Raw genomic sequence first — 27,509 nt, 5'->3', positions numbered from 1 at the left:
AAGGCAAGTATCACATGTTCTCCCTTATATGTGGGAGCTAAACATTGAGTACATGTGGACACAAAGAAGGGAACAGTAGACACTGAGAAACACAAGAGGGGTGGGCATGGGTTGAAACGCTACATATTGGGTCCTCTGCTCACCACCTGGGTGGCAGGATGTGTACTCTAAATCTCAGTATCACACAATATACCCATGTAACAAACCTGTAAATGCAACCCCAAATCGAAAAGTTGAAATTATTTTTTCAAAAGACTCTTGACTTTATTCTGAAAGTTATGAAGAGCCATTGAAGTGTTTTAAAGCAGGAAAGTCAAGATCAAAGTTGCATTTTTAAAAGATCATGCTGACTGTAGCGTGGAAGATGGATTACAGAGAGGGTCAGAAGGGGGCAAGGAGATGGATGAGGACTGTCCTCTCAGCCACACTTGGGGAAGTTTCCTTTTCAGGGACAACATTTGCCATGTAATTAAAGACAGCAGGGTGGTACCAGGCCTCAAAAATGGGACACGCCAATCCACTGACACCAGGAGCTCTGGAGCCCCTCAGAATGCCAAAGGCCAACTCAGTCCCCAATTTTCCCCAGGATGTGAGAGACCATGGCTGACTGCCCAGTGGGGAACCTGATTTAGCCCTGGACCATTTCATTTCATGTCCAGAAAGCATCAGGCAGCAGTGATATGTCCTCGGGTTGCCCCATCCTGGCAAGAGGACATCTTGAGCAGCGGCCCATCCATTTCCGCCACCCCCTGAGCTGACACACAAAGAGGCTGTGGCCCTGCAGAGAGCCAAGCCGCGTGGCCGCCGCATCGTGAGTCATCCCAGCTGGTTCCAACTATTTTCCCCAGGAGGCAGAGGAGTTGGACGGAAGTGTACCCTGGCCAAGCAAGAGACCAGCAGCAAGACTGCCAGGGGCTGCCAGCCGTGACCGAAGGGAGGATGGATGCCCACATCTACCCCTCTGACCTTGTGGAAAGAAAGACAGCAGCAGGAAGGACCTTGCTCACTTCCGCAAGGCTGAGTGGCCAACGGGTCTGGGTCTGACACAAGATACCATAGAACGGTGACCAGGTCAGGAGCATAAAGTTCAAGGGAGCATCACTGGGGGTTAAGGTTGGCAAATGAAACAGCTCACTACTTATGGAGCCCAGGCTCCAGGCCAGGAGCTGTGCTAAGCACTTTACATCATCATCATCACGTCTGCTAGAATACTTTATAGCTATTATTCCATTTAATCCACTACAACACAGATCAGCTTGTGGCTTGTCTTTGCACAGCCCATGAGCTAAGAATGGTTTTACATTTTTAAAGAGTTTTAGAAGAAAACAACGAAAAATAGGTAACAGAAGTCATTTGTGGCCTGTAAAGCCTAAAATATTTACTATCTAGCTCATTACAGGAAAAGTATGCCAAAACCCTTGCACTGGTTCAATTAGGACAAGGTATATATGTATGTGCACATGTTTGTGCATGTGTTTGTGTGTGTTCTACTTCTATATTCCTCAATGCCTAGAAGAGGTCTTGGCACATCATAGGTGCTCAATAAATACCAACTGAATTAATGAATGAATGAGCAAATGAATTATGAATTTTTATTATCACTCAATGAAATAGATATTACCATCAACCCCATTTTACTGATGAGGATACTGAGGCTCACAGTGACAAAATGACTTGCAGAAATCACAGAGGTAACAAAAACCTGAGCTGCAATTCAAATTCAGGCAGTTTGTCATTCAAAGCTTGGGTTTTTTAAAAAGCACATATCCTAAAAACTGAGAATCTGGACTACGTCTCCTGCCGTGACTCTCAAACTTTCCTGTGCATGACAATCGTCTGGGATATTTGTTAAAATTCATGTTCCCAGGCCTTGCCTTCTTGGATTCTGATTCCATAAATCAGAATGAAACCCAGGAGTCTGTGTAGGGGAAGAGGAGAGTAAATGAGGTGGCTACCAGGGGTAAGAAGCTTTGGGGAGAAGACTAGGAGGGAATATAAGTGTATTAGCCTGTTCTCATGCTACTAATAAAGACATATCCGAGACTGGGTAATATAAAAAGGAAAGAGGTTTAATGGACTCACAGTTCCACGTGGCTGGGGAAGCCTCACAATCATGGCAGAAGACAAAGAAAGAGCAAAGGTACATTTTACATGGCAGCAGGCAAGAGGACCTGTGCAGGGGAACTGCCCTTTATAAAACCATCACCTCTCATGAGACTTATTCACTATAACAAGAAGAGCATGGGAAAGACCAACCCCCATGATTCAATTACCTCCTACCAGGTCCCTCCCATGACACATGGGAATTATGGGAGCTACAATTCAAGATAAGATTTGGGAGGGGACACAGTCAAACCATATCGGTAAGTTCCTGGTGTGTGCTGTGCAATATAAACATACCTCTTCATCTCCCTACAACATCTTCAGTAACAGGTCCATCTTCCCTCAGCATCTAGTGGGGAAGGCTCTCTCGAATGGGACTCAGGGCTATGTATGACCACTATAGAAGACCTATATCTGGGTTACAAAACTAACCACTGCAGGAAAGAGATTTGGTCATTCTTTGGGCAAAAGATGGATTGAGAGGTAGGGAGTTGGAAAAGAAAGCAGCTGATCCCTCATGGGAGCACAATCACATTGCATGTGGAAATCCAGATGGCACCAGGCCTGAGATGAAAGACACTTAAAACAGAGCTTGGGCCGTTTGGATCCAGAAGATCATCTTCACCAGAGTACAGAACTTTTCCCTACTGAGAACCTTATCGGGGGAAGAAAAACAAATTTACAATTATGAGCCACATCCCAGTTAAAAATCATTTTACCTCGTTTATTTTTTTCTTAAGTCACCTGATTTTTAAATCACCTACAGATTTTTTAAGTCATTCACAGTCAACATAATTATAATCATTATGGTTGAGCATCTCTTCTTTGTATGGGAAAAAGAGTTAAAGTAGAGAAAGGAAAGGAAAGCTGGAAAAGAAAAAAAGAGCAGACTGGGGCAGAACACAGAGGAGCTACCAGAGAAGAAAGAGACAGCCCAGGTAGAGCTGACACACCAGGAGGGTGGAGAAGGAGTCAAGAACAAGGACTGGGGGCTTTGAGGTCACACAGATCTGGGTTCCACCACTGGCCAGCTCTGTGTCCTTAAGCTGGGCAGTTAGAGTTCAATCAGGGAAGCAGAGCCACTAAGAGATACACAGATACTGAGAAGATGTACATGTGAATGTGAATGTGAATATGGATATTATCTTAGTTTGGATGGGCAGTTATAACAGAATGTCATCGATGGGTTGGCTTATAACAATAGAAATTTATTTCTCACAGTTCTGGAGACAGGGAAGTCCACGACCAAGGCACTGGCAGATTCAGTGTCTGGTGAGGGCCCCCTTCCTGGTTCATAGACAGCTGCCTTCTCATTGCATCTCCACATAACCGAAAGCGCAAGGGAGCTCTTTGAAGCCTCACTAATCTCCTTTTGAGAGCACCACCCTCCTGACCTCATCTAAACCTAATTACCTCCCAAAGGCCCTACCTCCAAACACCATCGCATTGGGGATTCAGTTCCAACATACGAATGTGTGGGGGGCACAAACATTTAGCAGATAGCAGATATGGATATAGATTTAAATTTAGGGTTTTTTAAGGGATTGGTTGCACACTTGACCTTACACAACTATGGGAATAGATTAAGTAGCCTCTGGAAGGCTGTTTTCTTTGATCTGATGCTGGGGCTTCAAGTGTACAGAGCAGAAAGTTCAGGGCAGGAAGTTCAGGAGGGTAAAGAAAATGGGGCTTGAGACCAGACTGGAGACCACAAGCAAGAGCTGAGGTTCTTGTAGCCTCTCACCTTGGTAACCCTACTATGGAGGTGAACACTCACAGCTGCCCAGGAGAGGGAGACACGAGAATCTAGAGCAGGGAAGCAGTTGCAGACCCAGGCACCACCTCACACCAACGAGGAGAGCCAGGAGGCAAGCAATGTGCATGAGCTGCATAATGGTGGCAGTTTTACTCCTGCGCTCCAATCTCCCACAGGAATCTTTCATAGCCCACTCTACCTGGAAATGTGAAGGGAAGAGGATTCTGGGAAATGTAGTTCAGCTCAGACCGCTGAACCATTACCAAGCCACCACAGCACTTAAAGAGGTTTCTTCCGTTTGGCGAGTTTGGATGAGGGCAGAGAAGTTTTGCTGTGGTTTTTCTTTTTTTCTTTTTCTTTTTCTTTTTTTTTTTTTTTTTTTTTTTTTGAGATGGAGTCTCGCTCTGTCGCCCAGGCTGGAGTGCAGTGGCACGATCTCGGCTCACTGCAAGCTCCGCCTCCCGGGTTCAGGCCATTCTCCTGCCTCAGCCTCCCGATTAGCTGAAACTACAGGCGCCCGCCATTGCTGTGGTTTTTCTTTAAGAAATTGAAGAAAAATTGTACAAACAGTTGCAGAAATGTTTAAAACAAGTAAAACAATGACTCTCATAAATACATGTCAGATATTTTATTTAACTCATTCATTAAAGAGAAAACCAGAAATATGCTTACGACTGATTCAAAGAAGCCGAAGAATAGACACATACATAGGTAATCAGGATTCCTGAAATAAATTTGGTTAATAGATGCAAAACTGCTTAATATCCGCAGTGCAATAATCAATTGCCTTCTACTAGACATAATTTATTTGCATTTCTACGGACAAAATTCATTTGTATTATCAGTTTTCTGAGAGAGTTGTACAATAGCTCAAAGACAATGCAAGGTGGTAATAACCCAGAAAGGTGCACCAGAGAGGACATCCAGCCATCCTTGCTGCTCACTGTAAGTTTTTCACAATTTTCCTGACACTCATAATTGCCATCATTCATTAATGACTAACCGCTCCAAGCTAATCCTAGGCATTAACCCAGGTAAACCTACCAACAAGGCCACGATGTTGTATAGTCCCAAATTTACAAGTGGGAAACTAAGGTACAGAGAGGTAGAGTAACTCATCCAAGGTCACACAGCTAGTACACATCAGAGCTGGCATTCAAGCCTGACTGTTCAACTCCAGGCTTACACATTCTGCCATCCTGCACCCAATGTGTAGTGACAGTTGCATATGGTGGTCAAAGGAAGTACTTTATCATAGACATGGTTTAGAACTTCTGGTCAATGTTTGGTGATAAGGAAAGGTATGCCTACTCTCAGTTTTGTTATTGCTTTGAATTATTTGCAGACAATGACACCCTTTCCCCCACAGCCCCTGTCTCCTGGTCCAGGTCAGACTGCTCCCATCCCACAAATCATTTCCACTTCTACTCCCATCTTTCCCCTTATCCCTGACAAGAGGTGGTTTTTACTGTTAATCTCCAGCTTTCTTCTTGCTTAAAGAGAGATGTTAACTGAGGGTGCATGTTGAATTTTTCAGGACACTAGAGAGGTTTTTAGAGGCTGCAAGATGGGAAAGGAAAGGGAGGGAGAGAAAGGAAGAAGAGAAGACAAATGGGAAAGGATGAGCTCCCCAACAGAGGGGGAAGAAAACTTGGTGGGCTGAACTGCAGATGTTTCATGGAGACTCTGATTGGGTTTCTGCTGAATGCTGTGCAATGTGAACCACCCTCCCCACATCCATAAAATCTTCAGGAAAAAAAAAATGACATTTTGTTAATGTACTGAAGTAATGGGTCTATTAGGGGGGAGTGTGAAGAACAGCAGCCCCTCTGGACAAACCAGCAAGCCTGGGTTCACTGATTTACAGCGCTGGAGGACAGATTCATGAGATTAACCATGTAAAGTGACTGACCAAGAGTAATTATTAAGTAAGAAAGAGAAACAGAGATAGGAAAACAGAAACAGGCAGACACAGAGACATATAGAGGCAGAGAGGAGATGGAGGAACGAAAAGAGCAGTGAGTTATTTGTGTAGGAACACAGAGCCAAGGAACACTCCCAAATGACTTCCATCCTGGAGACTTTAGAGCTGAACTAGCCTGTCTTGTGCTTCCCTGAACCCCCAGTGCAAAGCCTATCCCAGAGTGGATATTTAATGTTTACTTGAAATTTTTACAAAAATGCATGCCTCCCCATTTACAAGAACTCATATAAACAAAAGGATATACACTGGACATATTAGAAATGCTGTCTATTGGGAGCTGGAGAGGGATGAAATAAAAGGGAATTAATTAATTAGTAATAACACAAAAGGGAGCTTTGTCCACATACATGGTGGTAATTTACTAGGCAGGAAGAGGTATGACTAGTTCAACCTTGCCCCCTGGGACCCAGAAACTACAAAAGGAGGAAGAAAAGAAAAGAGGGAGAGAGGAGAGAAGAAAGAGAGAAGGAAGGAGAAAGGGAGGAAGGGAGAGAGGCTAATTGATTAAAGAGTGAATGACAGATGCCACCAGGAGTGTTGGAATGTTGGTTGGCTGCAGGGAGGAAGTGGGTTGAGAAAGCTTTTCTTTTCTTTCTTTTTTTTTTTTTTTTTTTTTTTGAGACGGAGTCTCACTCTGTTGCCCCGGGTGGAGCGCAGTTGTGTGATCTCGGCTCACTGCAACCTCCACCTCCCGGGTTCAAGCGATTCTCCTGCCTCAGCCTCCTGAGTAGCTGAGATTACAGGCGTGCACCACCATGCCTGGCTAATTTTTTTGTATTTTCAGAAGAGACAGGGTTTCACCATGTTGATCAGCTGGTCTCAAACTCCTGAGTTTGTGATCCACCCACCTCAGCCTCCCAAAGTGCTGGGATTACAGGCATGAGCCACCGCGAGTGGGCAAGAAAGCTTTTCAAAGTATTGAAGTAGAATTAAGACGTGGCCAAGGAAAAGAAAAGCTGGGACCATTGTCTGTTTCTGAGGAAAGCAATCCAGCATCTAAGGCATAGAATGAAAGGGAGGCTTGTCACTGAAAACCTTCTCATGCTTTTTGAATTTTGAACCATGTGGAATTATTACCTATTCAAATAAAAAAATATACATTATTTTAGAAAAATGGCCAGGTTGATAAATGTTAGGGAAGAGATTTCAAAGCAGAAATGTATTTCCTCCTTTGCCAATACTTGGGAAATTCTATTTTCTTCCCTTGAAAAGAACCAGAAGGTCAATGTTTGCCTCCTTCCCGGCCCTGGAAGTGATTGACTAAGAGTTTGGTCCTCTCTCAGGCACCTACCTAAGGGCAGCTGCGTGTAGCCATTCCAACTGGACACTGCACGGCCCTAGGAGCTGCCAAGCTCATCAGCTATAATGTGAACGGGTTCTTCAGTGTCTAGCCTGCTCAACCTCCTGGTGACACTTTTCTCTTTCCACAGCCTCGCCTTTTTTGAGGGCATGAAAGGATCATAACATTCATAAACCAGGAGCTTCTTTTCTTTTATCCAAGAGGGAATTTCTGAGTGTTATTTGTTTATAGGTTTTCATACGTGGAGAAAGCAAGCAGGGCTTCCTCCCGATGAGCTCACCTTCCCTCTGGCCCTGCACTTGAGTTCCTCGCCCTGGCAAACAATTCCTCACCACAAGTGAATTGACTCTGCCCACAACAGCCCATGATGATCTGAGGGTTTGTTTGCCTGCCCCGGGAATTCAATTTGAGGAGTGTATTCAGGCTAAGGGAGCTTGCAGCATCCTGGCCGCTCAGGATGTGAGGTTATTGTCAGGGGGTGAGACAACAGCTGCCTCTCCAGAGGCAAACGAGCAAACAGCACATCACGCTGCTGCCCTGTCTCCTGCTCCCAGCATAAAAGCCTCACCAACCAGGTTCAGCAGGACCCGTAATATGTTCCTGGGAAAGATTCCTTTTTCTTCCAGATGTCACAGTGTCTGCAACTCTACCATTAGAAAGCCATTGTTCACTGGCAGCCACCAGTCCCAGGGTAAAACCCAAACTTCAGAGGTTACAAGGTTCAGGGTGACCTGATCCTGCTTTCTCCTCACCAGTGCCCCCGACACTCGATCATTTGCAGGTCTACATGCTCTCTTGCTTCGTGGGTTTTGCACAGACTGATTCCTCTTTCAAGAATGCCTCCCCTGTAGTCCCAGCTACTCAGGAGGCTGAGGCAGGAGAACTGCTGAACCCGGGAGGCAGAGGTTGCAGTGAGCGGAGATTGTGCCACCACACTCCAGCATGGCGACAGAGCAAGATTCCGTCAAAAAAAAAAAAAAAAAAGAAAAAAAAAAGAAAAGAAAAGAAAAAGAATGCCTTTCCATGAAAGAAGACTGGTTAAATAAAAGATGGCAAACTCTTACAACAGAATATTGTGAAGCCATTAAAACCAATGATAGAGAAAAATATCTCATGTCATGGGAGAATGTTAAATAACCTTTGAGAAAACCCAGTTATGAAATAACATTAGCAGCTAATGTTTATTGAGGATTTACTCTGTATACTGCTCATTGAATCCTCAGAACGACCTTGGAAAGAAGGTACTGCTGTTACCCACCATATCAGAGATGAGGAAACAGATGCTCAGATGGAGACATCTGACATGTCTGAAATTACAAGCCTAGTGAGTGGCAGAGTTAAAATTTGAACCCAGGCAATTTGTCTTCAGTGTCTGCATTCTTAACCCCCACATAGCACTGTGTTGAGCAGAGTTTGTGCAGTGTGATCTTATTTTTGTAAAAGCAAAAAGTATTATGTAGAAAGAGGCAGACCACTTTAAAGCATGGCCATGATATGGACCAAAATCTTCAGAGTGGTTATCTGTGGAGAATGAGATTGATGACAGGTGATATCACAGTTAGGTTCCCCAGGAAGCAATCCCTGAGGTGGAGGATAGCCTGAGGCATGTTGATTAAAGAGGGCTATGGGAAGAAGGATACAGGAGGCAGAGCGGAGGGAGAGCTTGAGCTTTGATGCAGGAAGCTCTAGATCTAGAACAACCCTTCAGAGTGTCCCAAGTTGGTCCAAAGTGCCCAGACCTTGATGCTTCCTGATTCCTCAGTCATTGGATGTGAGCCATCCCTTGAAGGGTGTGACATTGAATGAGGTAGCTCTCTGCAGCCAAGGTGTGATGACGAATTTTATATGACAACTTGACTGGGCTAAAGGATGCCCAGATATATGGTAAAACATTAACTCTGGATGTGTCTATGAGATGTGTCTATCCAGAAGATATCCACTTTTGAATCAGTAGACTGAGTAAAAAGGAACACCCTTGCCAATATGGTGGGTATCATCCAATCCATTGAGAGTCCAAATAGAATAACAACAACAACAAAAAAAGAGTGAATTCACTCTCTCTTCTTGAGCTGAAACATTCATCTTCTCCTGCCCTCAGACATCAGCATCTCTGGATCTCAGGCACTGGAACTCAGCCTGGGACATACACCATTGGCTTCCTTGGTTCTCAGACCTTTGGACTTGAAATGAATTCCACAACCAGCTTTTCTGGGCCTCCAGCTTACAGACAGCAGATCATGGAACTTCTCAGCCCCCATAATCACATAAGCCAATTTCTCTTAACAAATCTCTTTCTGTATATCTATGTGTTTATGTTCACTGGTTCTGTTTCTCTGGAGAACCCTGACTAATATATGAGGCAATCCCTGAAGGGCCAACAGCTGGAGCCTGGACACAGTCACCACATGCAACATAAGGTCCTTTCTCAAAGGGGCATCTGAGATGTGCAGCATCATGATCCCCACAGGTGATTTTAAATTTCTTCCTTTTCTTTGTTTATACGTTCTTCAATTAATGCATCTCACTGTGTTGCAAGGAAAAAAGCTATTCAAAGAAAAGAAGTCATCATTCTTCAACCACATCAAAGCCAAAGAAAAGTTTGGCTCTGACTGTTGAGGTGAACAAGACCCAAAAAATAGCACAAGAGTCCAAAGGCAGAGGATTGTGTCCTTCTCAGACAACAAATAACTCACACTGTCCCAGAGAGCTTGGGTGTAAATATTAGTTCAAAGTACTGCACATAGGTTGGGCACAGTGGCTCATACCTATAATCCTAGCACTTTGGGAAGCCAAGATAGGAGGATCGCTTGAGCACAGGAGTTCCAGACCAGGCTGGGCAATATGGCAAAGCCCTATCTCTACTACAAAATTAGCCCCGTCTCTACAAAAAATTAGCCAGGCATGGCGGTGCACGCCTGTAGTCCCAGCTACTCGAGAGGCTGAGGTGGCTTCAGCCAAGGAGGTTGAGGCTGCAGTAAGCCGTGATTTTGCCACTACACTCCAGCCTGGGTGGCAGAGTGAGACCCTATCTCAAAAACAAAAAAGAAATTACTAACGTGGGTTGAGGTGGGAGGATCATTTGCAGCCAGGAGTTCAAAACTAGCCTGGGCGACATAGTGAAAACCTGTCTCTACAGAAATAGAAAACAAAAATGATTGGCTAGATGTGGTGTTGCACATCTATAGTCTCAGCTACTCAGGAAGATGAGGTGGAAGGACCGCTTGAGCCCAGGATTTTGAGGCTGCAGTGAGCTGTGATCATGCCACTGCACTCCAGTCTGGGTGGTAGATGGAGATCCTGTCTCAAAAATAACAAAAATAAAAACAAAAACAAAACAAATTCCTGTGCATGGATTAGCTAGCAGGGCTCCAAATACAGAAGCTGACAGGTGTGTGAGAAGGACTTTGGCCCAGGGCCCAACTAACCAGATTATCTGGCCTTAGGGGCGCACATGTCTTCTGCCTCCCCTACTGCAAAATGAGAGGGCTATAGACTATTCCATGGTGGCTCCCATGAACCACACCTTTTAGTCATACCTGTTACGGACTGAATGTTTGTGTGCCCCACATCTGTGTTCCTTCAGCTGCGTGGAGGATGTTGGGAGCAGGTGTTCATTCTCTAGCACTTCAGGCTGCCACAATGGTGATAAAATGGGTCCAGCTTTAAATATATATATAAATAAATGCTGAAAGTTGGAATTCAGGCCCTTGTACCCTAAAATGGTAAAGTCAAGGAGATCATGGTGAAATGGTTCTGTAAATTCCATCAGTGATAAAAGGTGCTGTGTATAATATTATATATTAATACTGGTGCTGTTTAAGGGCAGAATTTTATGAATTGCATATTTCTTCTTATAAATTGGTATAGATTCAATGTTGGCACTGTAGTAATGCCCAAGGTTCCTGGCCCATTCCATCTTGTGATGCCACACTCTTCAAAATATGTACACAACACACACTAGTCCTTTCATCTGACTCCATGTCTTCATCCTTCAGATCTCAATGTCAACATCACTTCCCCAGTGAAGTCCTCCCAGACTCCCAGTCATATATTCCCACACCTACCCAGTCTCCCCATATTATAAAAAGATACATCTGGCTGCCTGCCCAGAATTCAAAACCCTCCCTTTTATCCCTCCCTGAGTCTGAGTCTATGAGGCATTCACACCTGCCACCTGTTTTAGGGCAATGGTAACCCGTTCCCAGCTCTAGCGGGTCCTAATTCATCTTAACCCATCAGAATTAGGCATGCTCCTGGCAACTGTTATTGGTTCAAGATAGCTCACATGATCTAAACTGGCCAATTACATTGAAGGGAAGAGACAGCCTGGGCAAAGTAGGGAGATTTTAGCCTCTCTCCTGCTAGAAGTGAATGATGAAGTGGTGGAGCCTCAGTTGCCTCTGAGAGCCATTTTTTACCTACAAGGAGAACCAGGATGAGGCCAGCTCCAGGAGGATAAAGCAGAGAGATGGAGAGAATCTGGGTCCTCTTGACATCACTGAGTTGCTGATCATTTCTTACTTAGATCCTACCCTGTATGTGAACTGCTCTATCTGTGTGATTAAATAGTTTATTCCTAAACAAGTTTTAATCAAGATTTTCTGCCATTATAGCTAAAAACATTCTAATAAGTGCATCTATCATAATTTTCAACACACTATTATTTTTGTTTGTTTAATTACCTGCTGCCTGCAGATTTTTTTTCACTATATTCTCTGTGATCGCAGAGAATGTCTTATTTACCATAGACTCCCCAGGACCTACCAGAGTAAACAGCTCATAGTAGGTATGCAACAACAAATATTTGCAAATAAATGGATAACATCATCTATGCTTTATAAATGGAAGAGAAGGGAGTGGGCGTCCAACTAAAATTGGGATATAACCCTTGCATAGCTCAACGGTGCTTCAGCCTCTATAGAATACTAATAGTACTAATGTACCTTCACAGCTGTTGCAGAATATAGTCATGTGATGAGGTTCAAGACATGCTACCCCCAAATATAACACCTTGGCATTGGAGAAAGCAGCGGAAGCAGGATGATATGGTTTGGCTGTGTCCCCACCCAAATCTTATCTTGAACTCCCACACGCTGTGGGAGGGACCCAGTCAGAGGTAATTAAATTATGGGGACAGGTCTTTTTCATGCTCTTCTCATGATGGTGACTAAGCCTCATGAGATCTGATGGTATAAAAAAGGGGAGTTTCCCTGCACAAACTCTTTTCTCTTGTCTGCCCCAATGTAATGCGGTGCCGTTCACCTTCCACCATGATTGTAAGGCCTTCTCAGGCACTTAGAACTGTAAGTCCATAAAACCTCTTTCTTTTGTAAATTGCCCAGCCTCGGGTATGTTTTTATCAGCAGTGTGAAAATGGACTAATACAGTAGGTATGCAACAAATATTTGTAAATAAATGGATAACATCCTCTAGGCTTTATGAATGGAAGATAACAGAGTAGGCTTCCAGCTAAAATTGGGATGTAACCCTCACCTAGCTCAACTGTGCTTCAGCCTCTATTGAATACTAATAGTACTAATGTACCTTCACAGCTGTTGCGAACTGTAGTCACGGGATGAGGTTCACAACATGCTACCCCAAGATATAACACCCTGGCATTTGAGAAAATAGCAGAAGCAGGAAGGTCACTCTCACTTTCCCCTCACTCTTCTCCCCTGAATCAGGCCAGAAAAGAATTCTCTGACATTCCCTTAAAGCAGGTCATAAGATCCTCATTCCAGAGATGCCCTCCCAATACCCAGAAAAAAGGAATGCCTTTATCTCCGATGACACAGGGATGCAGTGAATAACCTGAACAAACAGGCCTTGCTAAGTTCCACCCAGTTTATTACCATTAGATGACACCACCTTTGCCCAATCATACTTCTGCATGATTGTCCACTCCATCAAACCTATGCATAAAAATACATAAGTTTCCCTGTTTCTTTGGGTCTTCATTTCTGAAGGTTCTTATGTAATGAAAAATTTATATTAAATAAACTTGCACGCTTTTCTCTTGTTAATCTGTCTCTTCTTATAGGGGCCTCAGCCATGAACCTAGCAGTCGGTGAGAAAAGAAATCTCTTCTCCCCTACTCATGTTTTATGTATTCGTGAATTGATTAAGTTATCTGAAATCTAGAAATGTATATGTGAGTGTGTCATGCAAGTAAAGGAATCAATTATGTGGGTGGCAGTCAACAACAAGTTAACATTCACCATTATTCCAGTTATTCCTCAATGCACTTCTGCACAGACCTCTCCTGGCACCACCTTGAGCATTCTGCCTTCAGACCAAGAGGCATAACACCTCAGTCCCCAGAACTGGACATCCACAATTGGAATACCCTCTTCCCAACTGTTCTAGTTATATATTGCTGTGTAACCAATTGCCCCCAAACTTAGGAAAAATTATCCTAAAACTTTAATCAGCAAACACTTATTATTTCATCATTTCAGAAGGTCAGGAATGTGAAGAGGCTTAGGTTCATGGTTCTGGTTGAAGTTCTCTCATGAGATCGCCATGAGTTGCAGCTGCTTCTAAAAGAGCTGGAGGATCTGCTTCCAAGTTCAATTACATGGCTGTTGGCAGGAGGCTTCAGTCCCTTACCATGTGGGTCTCTCTATTAGGGCTGCTCATAAAGAGAGTGAATCAGGAAAGAGAAAATGTATGCACTCAAGGCAGAAGCTGAGCCTTTTTATAACCTAATCTTGGAAATGAAAACCTATCACCTCTGCCATATGTTATTAATTAGAAGTCAGGCACCAAGGAATAAATTTCAAGAGATCTATTATACGGCAAGGTAACTATAGTTAATGATGACATATTGTATTCTTGAAAAATGTAGAGGGTGGCTGTTATGTGCTCTTACTACAAAAAATGATAACTGTGTGAGTATTGCATTTGTTAATTAGCTGGACTTAACTATTTCACCATGTAGATGTACTTCAAAACATCATTTCTTACATGATTAAAACATACAGTGTTCTCTATCAATTTAAAAATAGACAAGTAAATGCATTTTAAAAATTTTTTAAATAAAAATGTTTTTCAGACTAATTCTAAAAAGAAAGAAGGAGGAGGAGGAAGAGAAGCACTAAGTCCAACTCACACTCAGAAAGACCGGCCTTAAGTTACATTTCTTGAAGGGAAGAATATCAAAGAATTTGTGGACATATTTTTTATATATATATATATACACTTTAAATTCTAGGGTACATGTGCACAACATGCAGGTTTGTTACATATGTATATATGTGCCATGTTGGTGTGCTGCACCCATTAACTTGTCATTTACATTAGGTATATCTCCTAATGCTATCCCTTCTCCCTCCCCCCTCCCCACAATAGGCCCCTGTGTGTGGTGTTCCCTTTCCTGTGTCCAAGTGATCTCATTGTTCAATTCCCACCTATGAGTGAGAACATGTGGTGTTTGGTTTTCTGTTCTTGTGATAGTTTGCTGAGAATGATGATTTCCAGCTGCATCCATGTACCTACAAAGGACATGAACTCATCCTTTTTTATGGCTGCATAGTATTCCATGGTGTATATGTGTCACATTTTCTTAATCCAGTCTGTCACTGATGGACATTTGGGTTGATTCCAAGTCTTTGCTGTTGTGAATAGTGCCGCAATAAACATACGTGTGCATGTGTCATACGTGTGCATGTGTCTTTATAGCAGCATGATTTATAATCCTTTGGGTATATCCCCAGTAATGGGATGGCTGGGTCAAATGGTATTTCTAGTTCTAGATCCTTGAGGAATCGCCACACTGTTTTCCACGGTGGTTGAACTAGTTTACAGTCCCACCAACAGTGTAAAAGTGTTCCTATTTCTTGTGGACATATTTTTCAAAACCACGCTATCACTGAATCCTTTCTGTCTTCCACTGAGTGCTTATCTTCTAGGATTAAGAGAGTCACAATTTAGAAGGCATTATGATGAGTGCTGCATCATTATCTTCATCATCATCATCATCATCATCATCATCATAAGAAAATTACCATATTAATTGTACCATTTTCAGGGCCATGCCAGGCAGTATGCTGACTGCTTTACAGACACTTAATTCTCACAACAATACTATTAAGTAGGTACTATTATTATTCCCATTAAGAGTTGAGGAAACAAAGCCCTGGGGCCGTTAAGTGACTTATTCAATGTTAAACAGCTAGTAAGTGTATAAACCAGATCTAACTGCAGTCTATGCTGTTAGCTACCACTCTTCCACTGCCTCCCATCTGCCAGTAAAGGTAACTCCACCTGTCCCAGCAACCAGGTCAGGTTCCCAAAGCCAACTGCCCACCGTGTGGAAAATTTAAAATAAAACGTTGAAATCAAAGTTCAAGAAGGTCCAAATCAGAGTATGGGAGGGTGGAAAGTTGCAATATACAGAGCATACTCCAGAATGGAGCCGAATGAATAAGGGAAAGCCATGCACATATCCTATGCATGCAAATATATGCAGATATATGCAAATGAATAAAAGTGGCCATGCTAATCTATGTAAATGACCATGCCTTGAAAATCAAAAAGGAGGATCAGCTTTTCAGAAGGCAATTTCCCCTGGTCTTGGCTTCTCTTGGTGTAGGAGTCACCACTGGGCAAAAAGTCAAAGTCTCTAGATTGAAAATTTTAAGAAAAGTTGTACCAGAGGTGACATCCAGATCTTTGCAGGAGTTCAGATACCTGAGACCCAGCTTACCTGAGGCCTGGATTGCCTGGCTCTCAACAAACTGTCAGATTCAACACATTAGCAAAAATCAGTAAAGAAAAATCCTGCTTGCAAACAAGCGTCCGTTTTCTTGTCCCATAGATATGTTAGTGAAAGATGAATTGGGCATCTATCCTTCCAAGTGCAATCACTCACGAACTTTGGTGTGTGTTTGAATCACACAACCAGGGTCCTTATTTAAAGTATACTTCGTTGTGTCCCTCCTGAGACCTCCTGTCAGCATTTGGGTGTGAGAGTCAGCCATGCTGGAAATCTGCATTTTTTAAAACACATCCCAAATGATTCTTGATCAGGAAGTCCATGGACCACCTTTAGAGAAAACTAGTATGTAAAAAACACAGAATTTGAGAGCAGACAGACTTGAATTTGAATCTCAGCATGACATTTACTAGCTGTGTGGACTTGGATTGTCGAAAGGTGACATGGTACCACCATGCTCATTTGTAAACTGCAGCTAATTTTATTCTCCCTCTCAAAGGGTTGCTGTGATAACCAGAAATATACAAATACATTTGACTCTCAATAACTAAATTAGATAATTCCTTTAAAGGAGTTGGCACAATGCCTGACACAGTAAAAACTCCATAAATATTTGGTATTATGATGATGATCATTCCCTGATGAAACGGGAAACCAGAGTCTCCCTCACCCAGAAGCCAGGCTGACTCATAAAATACTGACTAGTGCCATTGATCGGTGAATAAGCTTTTTCCTCCTCCCCCAGGAAGTGGAGCAATGCATCTGATTGGCAGATTGGCAAGAATCTGAGCTTCATTGGTCCATTGTTTGGGGGAAGAGTTAAAGTGTTACCACCTCCCTCTTCCCTTTTCTCCCTTTCTTTTCCTCCCCGCAGTTTTTTGGGGTGTTTTTGCTTTTTGTTTGTTTGTTTGTTTGTTTTTGGTTTTTGGTGTTTTGTTGTTGTTGTTGTTGTTGTTGTTGTTGGCCTTCTCTTCCCCTTTCTCTTATCTCACTTCTTATCTTAAGAAGTTCTCAAGTTCTAGACCAGGAGAGGAGAATTCAGGAGGATGATTAGGTCCACAGGTCCAAGCCATGTCCTCCCACCCACATTAGCCAGCAACAGGCCTGATATTTTGATCCCTGACTCCTGTGTCTGTTAATTTCTCCATCAGTCGAAAACCCATAGAGCAAAGAGGTGACCATCTGGCTGAAACCTCACCACCCAGTGTGTGCCTTCTGGGTGCCTGATCTCATGCCCAGTGGGTAAGTTCCCTTGATATCCATTGCCTCACTTGGCAGGTTCTCCCCGAGGCCAATTATTTGGTCCCAATTAATCATGGCAACCACACTCCTGCACTAATTTCAAGGCTGCCAGAACTTCCCCTCATGGAGCATCCTTTATTTGCTTGAATTATGACTTTCTTTCATCAATTCTTAATCAAGTGAGTTTATATGTGCAAAAGCAACAAACAGAATATCCACGTAAACGATACCTCAAAAAGAGAAGCCCTGGGCTCAGTCCATTAACAATTAATCATTGAGTTTTGAAGGAACTTTCAAAAGCACGTAATACGTGTTTATAAACAATACCACTGCCCAACCAGCTCCCGTAAAAACAGCAGCAACACCCCATGCGTGCAGACTATGTGCCAAGCACACTGAGTGGCACTTTACATACATTAATTATGGCATGTAATCCTCACAACAACTCCATTTGCAGAGGACAAGTCTGAGCTCAGAGAGGATAACAGAAGACAGTGCCCAAATTCACACAGCCAGAAGTCACACTTGGGAGGCCTCGGCAGTTGGATCACCTGAGGTCGGGAGTTCAAGACCAGCCTGGCCAACATGGCGAAACCCTGCCTCTACTAAAAAATACAAAAATTAGCCGGGCGTGATGGCGGGCAGCTGTAATCCCAGCTACTTGGGAGGCTGAGGCAGGAAGAATTGCTTGAACTCCGGAGGAGGAGGAGGTTGCAGTGAGTCAACAAAACACAATTAACGTGATGGGATGCCGTTTCCACATTGGGTTACAAAAGAATGTGACTCCTGTCTTGCTAGCAGACTCTATTACTTGCACATTCTAATAAGGCAAGCTGCCATGCTGGAGGGCCCATGTGGCAATAAACAAGAGGAAATGAGGTCCTCACTCCAACAACCACAAGCAACTAAATCCATCCAAAGACCACGTAAGTTGGAAAGCAAATCCTTGCCCAGTGGAGCCTTGAGATGACCGAATCCTCAGCTATCACCTTAACTGCAGCCTGTGCCACAGAACCCAGGTGAGCTCTGCCTGAATTCCTGAGCCACAGAAACTGTAAAATAATAAATGTGTGTTCTTCTAAGCCACTGAGTCTCGTGGAAATTTATTAACCAACAATAACTAATACACCATTCAATCACTGATTCATTCAAACATTCACTGAGCCCCTATGACACACCAGGCATAAGACTAGGGGAGGGGACATAGAAACAACTGGGGCATGGTCTGTATCCTCAGGTTGTTCATTCTAGCGCAGGATCTGACTAGCATATAAATGAGAGCAAGGTACACAGCCCAGAGCAAATAATGCGGAATCCGTGCACAAGGATGCAGGGTTAATGTGTGCACAGCAATCTCCTTCCTCAAAATGTAAGTCCTAGGTACTAAGAAATGTACATTTTTTTAGTTACAATTTAAAGGGAAACGTTAGTTTAAAATAAAGAAGAAAAGAAACACAAATGTGTCCATCAACAGAACGACCCCAAAAAAGAAAACCAAAACACAGTTATATTTGCAGTCCATGAAGTATCTAGCAGCCATTTAAAATAATGAAGTAAGTCTATATCTGTCTATAGAAGTCTATATATGTAGACATGGAAAAAATTCCAAGACACATTGCTGGTTGAATTTGTTAAGAAAAAAAATAGCTTAATAGTTGTTTCTCATACAACTATTCAATAAGATACCATTTACAATTTAAAAATAACCCATTTTGGCTGGGCACAGCGGCTCATGCCTATAATCCCAACTCTTTGGGAGGCCGAGATGGATGTATCACTTGAGGACAGGAGTTTGAGACCAGGCTGGCCAACATAGTGAAACTTCATCTCTACTAAAACTATAAAAAATTAGCCAGTCATGGTGGTACTCACCTGTAATCCCGGCTACTTGGAGGCTGAGGCAGGAGAATTGCTTGAACCTGGGGGGCGGAGATTGCAATGAGCCAAGATCACCCACTGGACTCCAGTCTGGGCCACAGAGCGAGACTCTGTCTTAAAAAAAAAATTAAAAAAAAGGTAAAATAATCCATTGTGCACACACATATGCATGAACATACACACATAAATAGCATTTACCTCCAATGACATATAAACATATACATTAGGTAGAGAACAGTACAATGAGGATTAAGGACACAAACTATGCACTCAGACTTCAGGGACCCAACTTCCAGTTATGCCATTTACTGATTATGTGACCTTGAAAACGTTTCTGAAACGCTTTGAGGCTTAGTTTCTTCATCTGTAAAATGGAAATGATAATGGTGGTATGGTTTGGCTGTATCCCCACCCAAAATTTCATCCTGAATTGTACATTTGTACAATTTGTAATCCCGTAATCCCCATGTGTCAAGGTAGAGACTAGGTGGAGGTATTTGAATCATAGGGGTGGTTTCCCTATCCTGTTCTTGATAGTGGGTGAGTTCTCACGAGATCAGATGGTTTTATAAGAGGCTCTTCCCCCTTTTCTCAGCACTTCTCCTTCCTGCTGCCTTGTGAAGAAAATGTCTTGCTTCCCCTTTACCTTCTGCCATGATTGTAAGTTTCCTGAGGCCTCCCCAGACATGCTGACCTGTGAATCAATTAAACCTCTTTTCTTTATACATTATGCAGTCTCAAGCAGTTCTTTACAGCAGTATGAAAACAAACTAATACAAATGGTATATACATCATAGAGTTATTGTGAGGATCAAATGAGCTAATATAAAGCTGATGCAAAGTAAGTGCTCAATTAATGTTTGCTATTATCAATACTAGTACAATGGTTATTATTACTCCTATGACCACTCATGATCTGGAAAGATACATACAAAATGAAAATAATGAAAATAAAAGAGAAAAATAATGATAATAATATAAACAACAGGGGTATTGGAATGAGAATGAAGAACAAAAGGGTCTTTAGACATATCTGTAATTTCCATTTTTTTACAGGGACAACATTTCAGGTATCGTGTAATTAACAACCAAAATCAAGAAATAGATACTCAAATAAATAGTCAATTGAATCCAACACATAGTCAAATAGTAGTACAGGTGCTCAGGTATCATGGGGCACAAAGCAGGAAAGTACTCCGTTTTCTCTGAAAATGGAGAGGGTGTCAAGGCAGGCTCCATGGAAAATGTGATTCACCCAGAAGCCACCCGTCCCACTGATATTTTCTCCAAGTACAAATTTTCCTCTTTGTCGTCTTTGCCTGAAGACGTGCTGTGAGGCCTTCCAGAGTTCCCTACAGATTGATAAGAGTCCTGCTGAGAACCGGGGAAGCAGGGGGTTGGGAGGCAAAGGCTGTTCCCAAATTTTCCCAGAAACCCAGGAGGACATGGCTGGGCCAGCTGCCAGCATGACCTGGCGGGACCCCCCAGGATACCCAGCAGACTCTTCCAGCCCCGCCGAACTGTGCATTAATAAACTCATAACGAGCTGTCTTCCCATTCCAGGCTACTGCTGCTGAGTGCTGCTGAAGGATACCTGTGTCTTGTGAAGAGGTTTGGCTTGTAATGGTGATGGATGGCCCTTCCTCTGCCTGCTCTCCCTCATCTGCCTTGATCTGCCAGGTCACTGGGCTGGTGGGGGCTGCAGACTGAAGTGAGGAAACCCACAGGAGGGGCTTCTGAACAGAAGTAACTAAATCTCCCAGCACCTTGGGGCTCAAACCACAGTTGGGATCTCATTAACTCCAAGCTCTAACTAAGTGCCCACTATGAAAGAGCATCTCCTTTTGAAGCAATAAATTCACCCAGAGAAAGAATTAACTGAACCAATAAGAGTAGGAGGGAGCAGAGAAGAAAAATTTATCAACAACCTCCTCATTGCTTGTCCATTTTTCCTCATTTAATTTACCCAATAAACTTTTTTCCTAATTATTTTATTTTCTTTTTTTGTCAGTCTCTGCTTATCTGTAATTATTTTATTTTAATCATCCAATAGTCTTTTAATGTCTTCACTATTATTATTGCCCATTTTATGGATGAGAAAACTGAGGCTTGGAGAGGTTCTGACTTAATAGTACACAGCTAAGAAGCAAATGGGCCAGGCGTGGTGGCTCAAGCCTCGTAACCCCAGCACTTTGGGAGGCCAAGGAGGGAGGATTGCTTGAAGCCAGGAGTTCAAGACCAGTGTGGGCAACAAAGCAAGGCCCCATCTGTACAAAATTTTTTTTTGGCAAAGATTAGCTGGGTGTGGTGGCATGCATCCCAGCTACTCAGGAGGCTGAGGCAGGAGGATCACTTGAGCCCAGGAGTTGAAGGCTGCAGTGAGCTATGATGGCACCACTGCACTCCAGCCTGAGAGACAGAGCAAGACCCCATCTCAAAAGACAAAAAAAGAAGCAGTAAATAAATTTGGTCCTCATCACATTGTTTACGTCCATTTCACAGATAAGAAAATTGAGGCTTGGGAGATCACGTGACTTTCCGAGGGCGGATCATATGGTTGGGAAGTGATGTAGTCATTTTTTTTTTTTTTTTTGAGATGAAGTCTCACTTTGTTGCCCAGACTGGAGTGCAGTGGTGCGATAGCAACTCACTGAAACCTCCGCCTCCTGGGTTCAAACGATTCTCCTGCCTCAGCCTCACAAGTAGCTGGGATTACAGGCATGCACCACCGTGACTGGCTAAATTTCGTGTTTTTAGTACAGATGGGGTTTCACCATGTTGACCAGGCTGGTCTCAAACTCCTGACCTCAGGTGATCTGCCCACCTTGGCCTCCCAAAGTGCTGGGATTATAGGCGTGAGTCACCACACCCGGCTGATGTGGTCATTATTTCTGAACTCAAGTGCAGAGTTGATTTGATGCCCAGAGACAGAAAGAGCATCTGACCTTCTTCATCACCACCTGGAGGCTGGATCAGACTTTTTCTGATCCTCTAAAGGTGGTCCTGGGTTCACCCCCAGCAGAATCAAACTAGGGCACAAGTTAAAATGCAGATTAGCTGGTCTTGCCCCCAGTCTTTGAAACAGACACTCTCACCAAAAGATCTGGAGTCTGCATCTTAAATAAACACCCGAGAAAGAGTGTCAAGCATGCTGGAGCTTGGGAACTACAGCCCAGGCATCCCTCTCTGATGCTTGGTACATCTTGATCCATGAAGAACAAGACAGCTTTTGCAAGAGCGCTGTTTAATATTAGTGAGCCAATTGTTTAAATCCATCATCATTTTACATTTATGAAGTTCATTTTCATCCTCTTAATCAGAGATCTAAAGCTGGCAGACTTGAGAATTTATTTGGCCAGCTGTTTAGGCTCTTGGACCGGTGTTCTGAAAGAATCTAGTCATGGTCCTAAACAGAGACCACCTTGGTTCACATCCCAGCTCCCCCAGCTTCCACCTGTGCTGCTCACACATGCTGACCTCAATTTTCTCAGCTGCCAAATGGGGTAATAGTAGTTCTCGCCTCCTAGTTATATGAGAGACTTAAGTATGTTCATTGATAGAAAGCTTATAAAAGAGTGTCTGGAATAGAATAAATGCTCAATAAAGGTTAGCTATCAACATTAAAATGTAGATTTCTGCCAGGCGCATTGGCTCGTACCTGTAATCCCAGAACTTTGGGAGGCCAAGGTGGGTGGATTGCTTGAGGTCAGAAATTCAAGACCAGCCTGGCCAATATGGTGAAACCCCATCTCTACTAAAAATAAAATCAGCCGGGCGTGGTGCTGGGCGCCTTTAGTCCTAGCTACTGAGGCAGGAGAATTGCTTGAACCCAGGAGGCGGACGTTGCAGTGAGCCGAGATCGTGGCACCGCACTACAGCCTGGGCGACAGAGTGAGACTCAGTCTCAAAAGAAAAGAAAATAGAATAAAATGTAAATTTCTAGATTTTCTTGATTTTCTCACCACCACACTTACCTGGATCCAGGTGGTGTCTGCCCACTTTCGGTGGTGAGGAAGGCTGTTGGATCACCCACAGCACTTAGTCACCTGGCCATCCCCCATGGGCATGGGCGTTGCTGCAGCCAGTCCTGCAGGCCTTTGCATTGGTGACCCTGTGGGCTTCGTTGAAATCACATGTCCATCATTGCTCCTCCCCAGGAGCTATGAATTCCAGCACTCATTTCACAGCACCAGCCCTGGGGCTGCCCTGGGACTCCACACTCACATTCCGGTGATAGACCTGGAGCAAGAGGCTTCCAAGTCCCCTCAATCAAACTCTTGCTTTCCTGCCCAGCCTTGTTGTTCACCTCTCTCCCCCTCCAACTTCAACTCCAGTTGGATCATTGCAATTACTCAGCAGTAGTATCTTGCCATCCCGTGAAGTATGAACTCAGAAAGAGTTCCAGAGACAGTCCTTCTAAGATGTGTTCCCCTGGCTAACTTAATCTTGTGCATTCTAGTCTCAGCTGAAATGTTAGTTCTTCTAGAACACTTACTTGGCCTGCAGAGGCTGAATGAGCTGGCCCACTGTGTGCTCCTTCAGTCCCCCGCATTTCCTACTCACCTGCACTTATCACATTGTGTTTTGGTTACATGTTAATTGTCTCTCCCCTTATAGACCAGTAGATTCATGAAGACGGAGTCTTTGCCTTGTTCACCCTTGAATGCTCAGTACCTAACAGAATACTTAGCACATAGTTGACACCCAATAAACATGTGTTGAATGGATGGATAACACAGAGTTTCTGTTCAGGTACAGGAAAAGGGACCAGAATTCTGTTTACAAAAGCAAGCAAGAAAGAGACAAGACAAGCATTTACTGAACACCTACTATCCACAAAGTTTCACAATAATCTTATGAAGTAGCTGTTATAAGCCGTTTTTTTTGGTTTTTTTGTTTTTTGTTTTTTGTTTTTTGTTTTTTGTTTTTTGAGGAGGAGTCTCACTCTGTTGCCCAGGCTATACTGCAATGGCTCGATCTTGGCCCACTGCAATCTCTGCCTCCCGGGTTCAAGCAATTCTCCTGCCTCAGCCTCCCAAGTAGCTGGATTGCAGGCGCATGCTGCCATGCTCAGCTAATTTTTTTGGTATTTTAGTAGAGATGGGGTTTCACCATGTTGCCCAGGCTGGTCTCAAACTCCTGAGCTCAGGCAATCCACTCGCCTCGGCCTCCCAAAATGCTAGGATTACAGGCATGAGCCACAGCGCCTATAAGCCCCTTTATAAGAAAACTGAGGCTCGGAGAAGTTAAATGGTTTGTTCGAGGCCACTGAGGTAGAACAGAGGTCAGCAAAGTTTTTCTGTAAAGGGACAGGTAGCAAATACTTTTTAGGCTTTGTGAGTCACATGGTCTGTGTCATAGCTATTCAACTCTGCCAGTGTAGCACAAAAGCAGTCATAGACAATACATAAACAAATGGGTTGGGCTGTGTTCTAATAAGATTTTATGTACAAAATGGGCAAGGGGCAGGATTTGACCCATGGGCTGTAGTTGGTAAACCCTGAGTTAGACAGTCATCTAAGAAAGATGGAACCCATGTTTGTCCATTAGGTATGAAAGCCTCTCATACAAGAAGCTGGAGGAAGACAGATTCATAGAAAAAACAGTGAAGATCCAGGAAGGGGTGTTTGCTATGAGAAAGACCAAAGCAAATACAGTCCATCTCATCTGCAGGCCATGGAGGAAAAGGTAGAGGGAGAACACCGAACAGGAAGCATTTAAGGCCGGGCAATTTGTTCACAGTCCTGGTGAAATTAAGGGACTGCTAACTATTACCTGGTGCCTTGTTCCCTTCTTCAGGAATGCTTTTTCTCCCCACTGCAGCACAGCGTTGCTAGAGTCAGTTGTCTCATATCCTTTACTTTTCTATAAAACACTGATTGATCAACTACTGTGTGTTAGGACTTTGCCAAGTGTTTGGGGGACCCAACCATGAGTAAGACCAGTTCCTGCCCTCTCTTAACCTATAGTGTATTAGACTGTTTTCACACTGCTATAAAGAAATGCCTGAGACTGGGTAATTTATAAAGGAAAAAGGTTTAATTGACTCACAGTTCCAAATGGCTGGGGAGACCTCAGGAAACTTACAATCATAGCAGAAGGCAAAGGAAAAGCAGGCACCTCCTGCACAAGATAGCAGGAGAGGGAGAGAGAGAGCATGAAGGGGAAAGAGCCCCACACTTATCCAACAACCGGATCTTCTGAGACTTACTCACTATCAGGAGAACAGCATGGAGGAAACCACCTCCAGGATCCAATCACCTCCGACCAGGTTCCTCCCTCGACACATGGGGATTACGATTCCAAATGAAATTTGGGTGGGGACACAGAAGCAAACCATATCGTACAGAATAGTAAATGAAATGATAATTATGCACATTCTTTCCGTCATTATATATTTACCCAGCACCTACTGTGTGCTGCAAATGAGACTACAGCTGTGAACAAATCAAGGCTTGATCTCTGTTCTTAGGGAGGTTACAGCCCAGCTGCAGAAAAGGACATGAAATAATAATCACACAGATAAATATTTCATTACAAATTTGGATAAATGCCATGAAGGAAATAACATGATGCTATGAGAGAGAATAACAAGAGAAAATTCATTTAGGTTGTCGGGGAGAGGGCTGGTCAGGGAAGAACTCTCTGGAGAAATGGTAAATGCTAGAAAACTGAGACAGCAAAAGGTAGAGGCAGTTCAAAGGAAGTAAGGTTAGAAGAGGCTTCTGGAAGGCCACGCCATTTGAACTCGACTTGGAAAGATGAGTGGGACGTGGAAGTGCAGGCACCAGCCTGCCACATGCAGTTGTACAGACTGTGCACTGCTCAACTCCAGCAAGCACATTCACATGAACACAGTGGGAATGGCACCCCCTAGGGTTGTGCAGTTGTACAACTGTCTCTAGCAACGCTGTGCTGCAGTGGGGAGAAAAAGCATTCCTGAAGAAGGGAACAAGGCACCAGGTAATAGTTAGCAGTCCCTTAATTTCACCAGGACTGTGAACAAATTGCCCTGCCTTAAATGCTTCCTGTTCGGTGTTCTCCCTCTACCTTTTACTCCATGGCCGGCAGTTTGTGCATCATGGGGCATTCTCCGGCCTCCTCAGCAGCTGTGATGAATGTTTTCTTATTGCCGGTAACCATTCCCCCGTGAGTCCCTTGCCTGGTTCCCCATCAGCCCTCCTTCTGGCTGCCGTGTGTTAAGAGGGTACTCAGCCCCATACTTATTACTCCAGTTTAATGAGCTGGTGGCAAAACTTGCTGATATAAAATTTATATTTATTGAATCTGATTGTCCCTGAGCCTACTTCTGTGTGTGTAGCCTGCTTGTCCTAGAAGCTGGGACCACTCTGGATTATTGTGTTACAGTTTTATTGATGGGTGACCCATTTGCCCATTTCTTTGTACAGGAAGTCACACCCCCTCCCATCTCCACTGACTGGGTGCAGGCTGGTTTTCCACCTGGCAACTCTCTGAGCCAAGTAGGGGAGAATCAGGGCAGGAGTCCAAATTCATGTGCCTGCCAGGACCAGGCGGGCATGACAAATTAGCGAATTGGGCTGGGAGACGAGGGGAAGAGACAAACTAGAGAGCACAGACATCACCTAAAAGGGATGGCCCTACTCGGTTCCTGGCCATTGTTGCCTGCCCATATGCAAATGATCCCCATTGTGAGAGGATCTTCAATTTTCCAAGAATTTGGGAAAGGGGAATTTGTGTGTGCGTTTCTGATATCTTTCCAGTTCAAATACCTGCAATTAATTTTTAAGGATGTTTTAACATAGAAGTCGAACAAATTACTTCTGGAGGTCAAATCCAACCCTTGGATTTCTGTTCACCATCTCTGAGCTCAAGGAAGCTGAAAAATCTGCAGATAAGAACACCCTTTCCTGGGAGAAACCATAGGTCGTCTGACCTGAAAGAGACCAACTTTTCCAAGGCAGAAGGATGTGCTGCTTAAGAGAACAGGCTTTAGAGTCAAACAGATTTGAATTCAAATGCAGGCTCCACCCCCCTTGTGTGACCTTGGGCAAGTCCTTCACCTGCTGAACCTCAGGTCCCTCACCTGAGAACCAGAGAGAAGTCCACCTGCTTTGTAGGGTTGCTATGTGGAATTAAGGCTTGCTTCGACCCAGTGAAACATGAGCACAATGATGTGTATTTGTTCCAGGAAAAAACTTTAAGAGCCAATGCACTATGTGCTATGTGCCCCTTCTTGTACTGTGACCACATGTCACAATTTGGAGCCTCCATCATCCTGGGTTCCTCAGTAACAATGAGGAAAAGATTCCCCTCCTGACCTTCAGCAGACACACAGCATGTGGAAAAAGTAAGTTCTATTCTAGCTAAGCCATAGAGTATCTGGAATTGTTTTTTCTTTTGTTACTGCAGCAAAGCCTACCCCATCCTGACTGGTATGTAGGATGGGGTAGGCTTGCTGTAGCAACAAAAAATTACAAAATTAGTGAATTTTGCAATTACTTTTCATTGCAAAAACTGCAAAATGACAAAATTAGTACATTCTGCAATT

At 43.6% G+C, this 27,509-nt stretch overlaps 1 long non-coding RNA gene across 1 annotated transcript in view; it reads right to left on the bottom strand.

Annotated features, from left to right (window-relative positions):
* LOC144338091 (uncharacterized) overlaps positions 1-27,509 on the bottom strand; it is a 183,736-nt gene that overhangs the window by 140,447 nt on the left and 15,780 nt on the right. The window contains exon 3 of the long non-coding RNA XR_013411902.1: positions 18,974-19,093. This is a non-coding gene — a long non-coding RNA (uncharacterized LOC144338091). The remainder of the gene's footprint in view (positions 1-18,973; positions 19,094-27,509) is intronic.

This window comes from Macaca mulatta, chromosome 20 (genome assembly GCF_049350105.2).
Source record: "Macaca mulatta isolate MMU2019108-1 chromosome 20, T2T-MMU8v2.0, whole genome shotgun sequence".
Lineage (NCBI taxonomy): Eukaryota > Metazoa > Chordata > Mammalia > Primates > Cercopithecidae > Macaca > Macaca mulatta.
The sequence above is the reverse complement of the archived record's forward strand: the minus strand, read 5'-3'. Positions and strand labels throughout refer to the sequence as shown.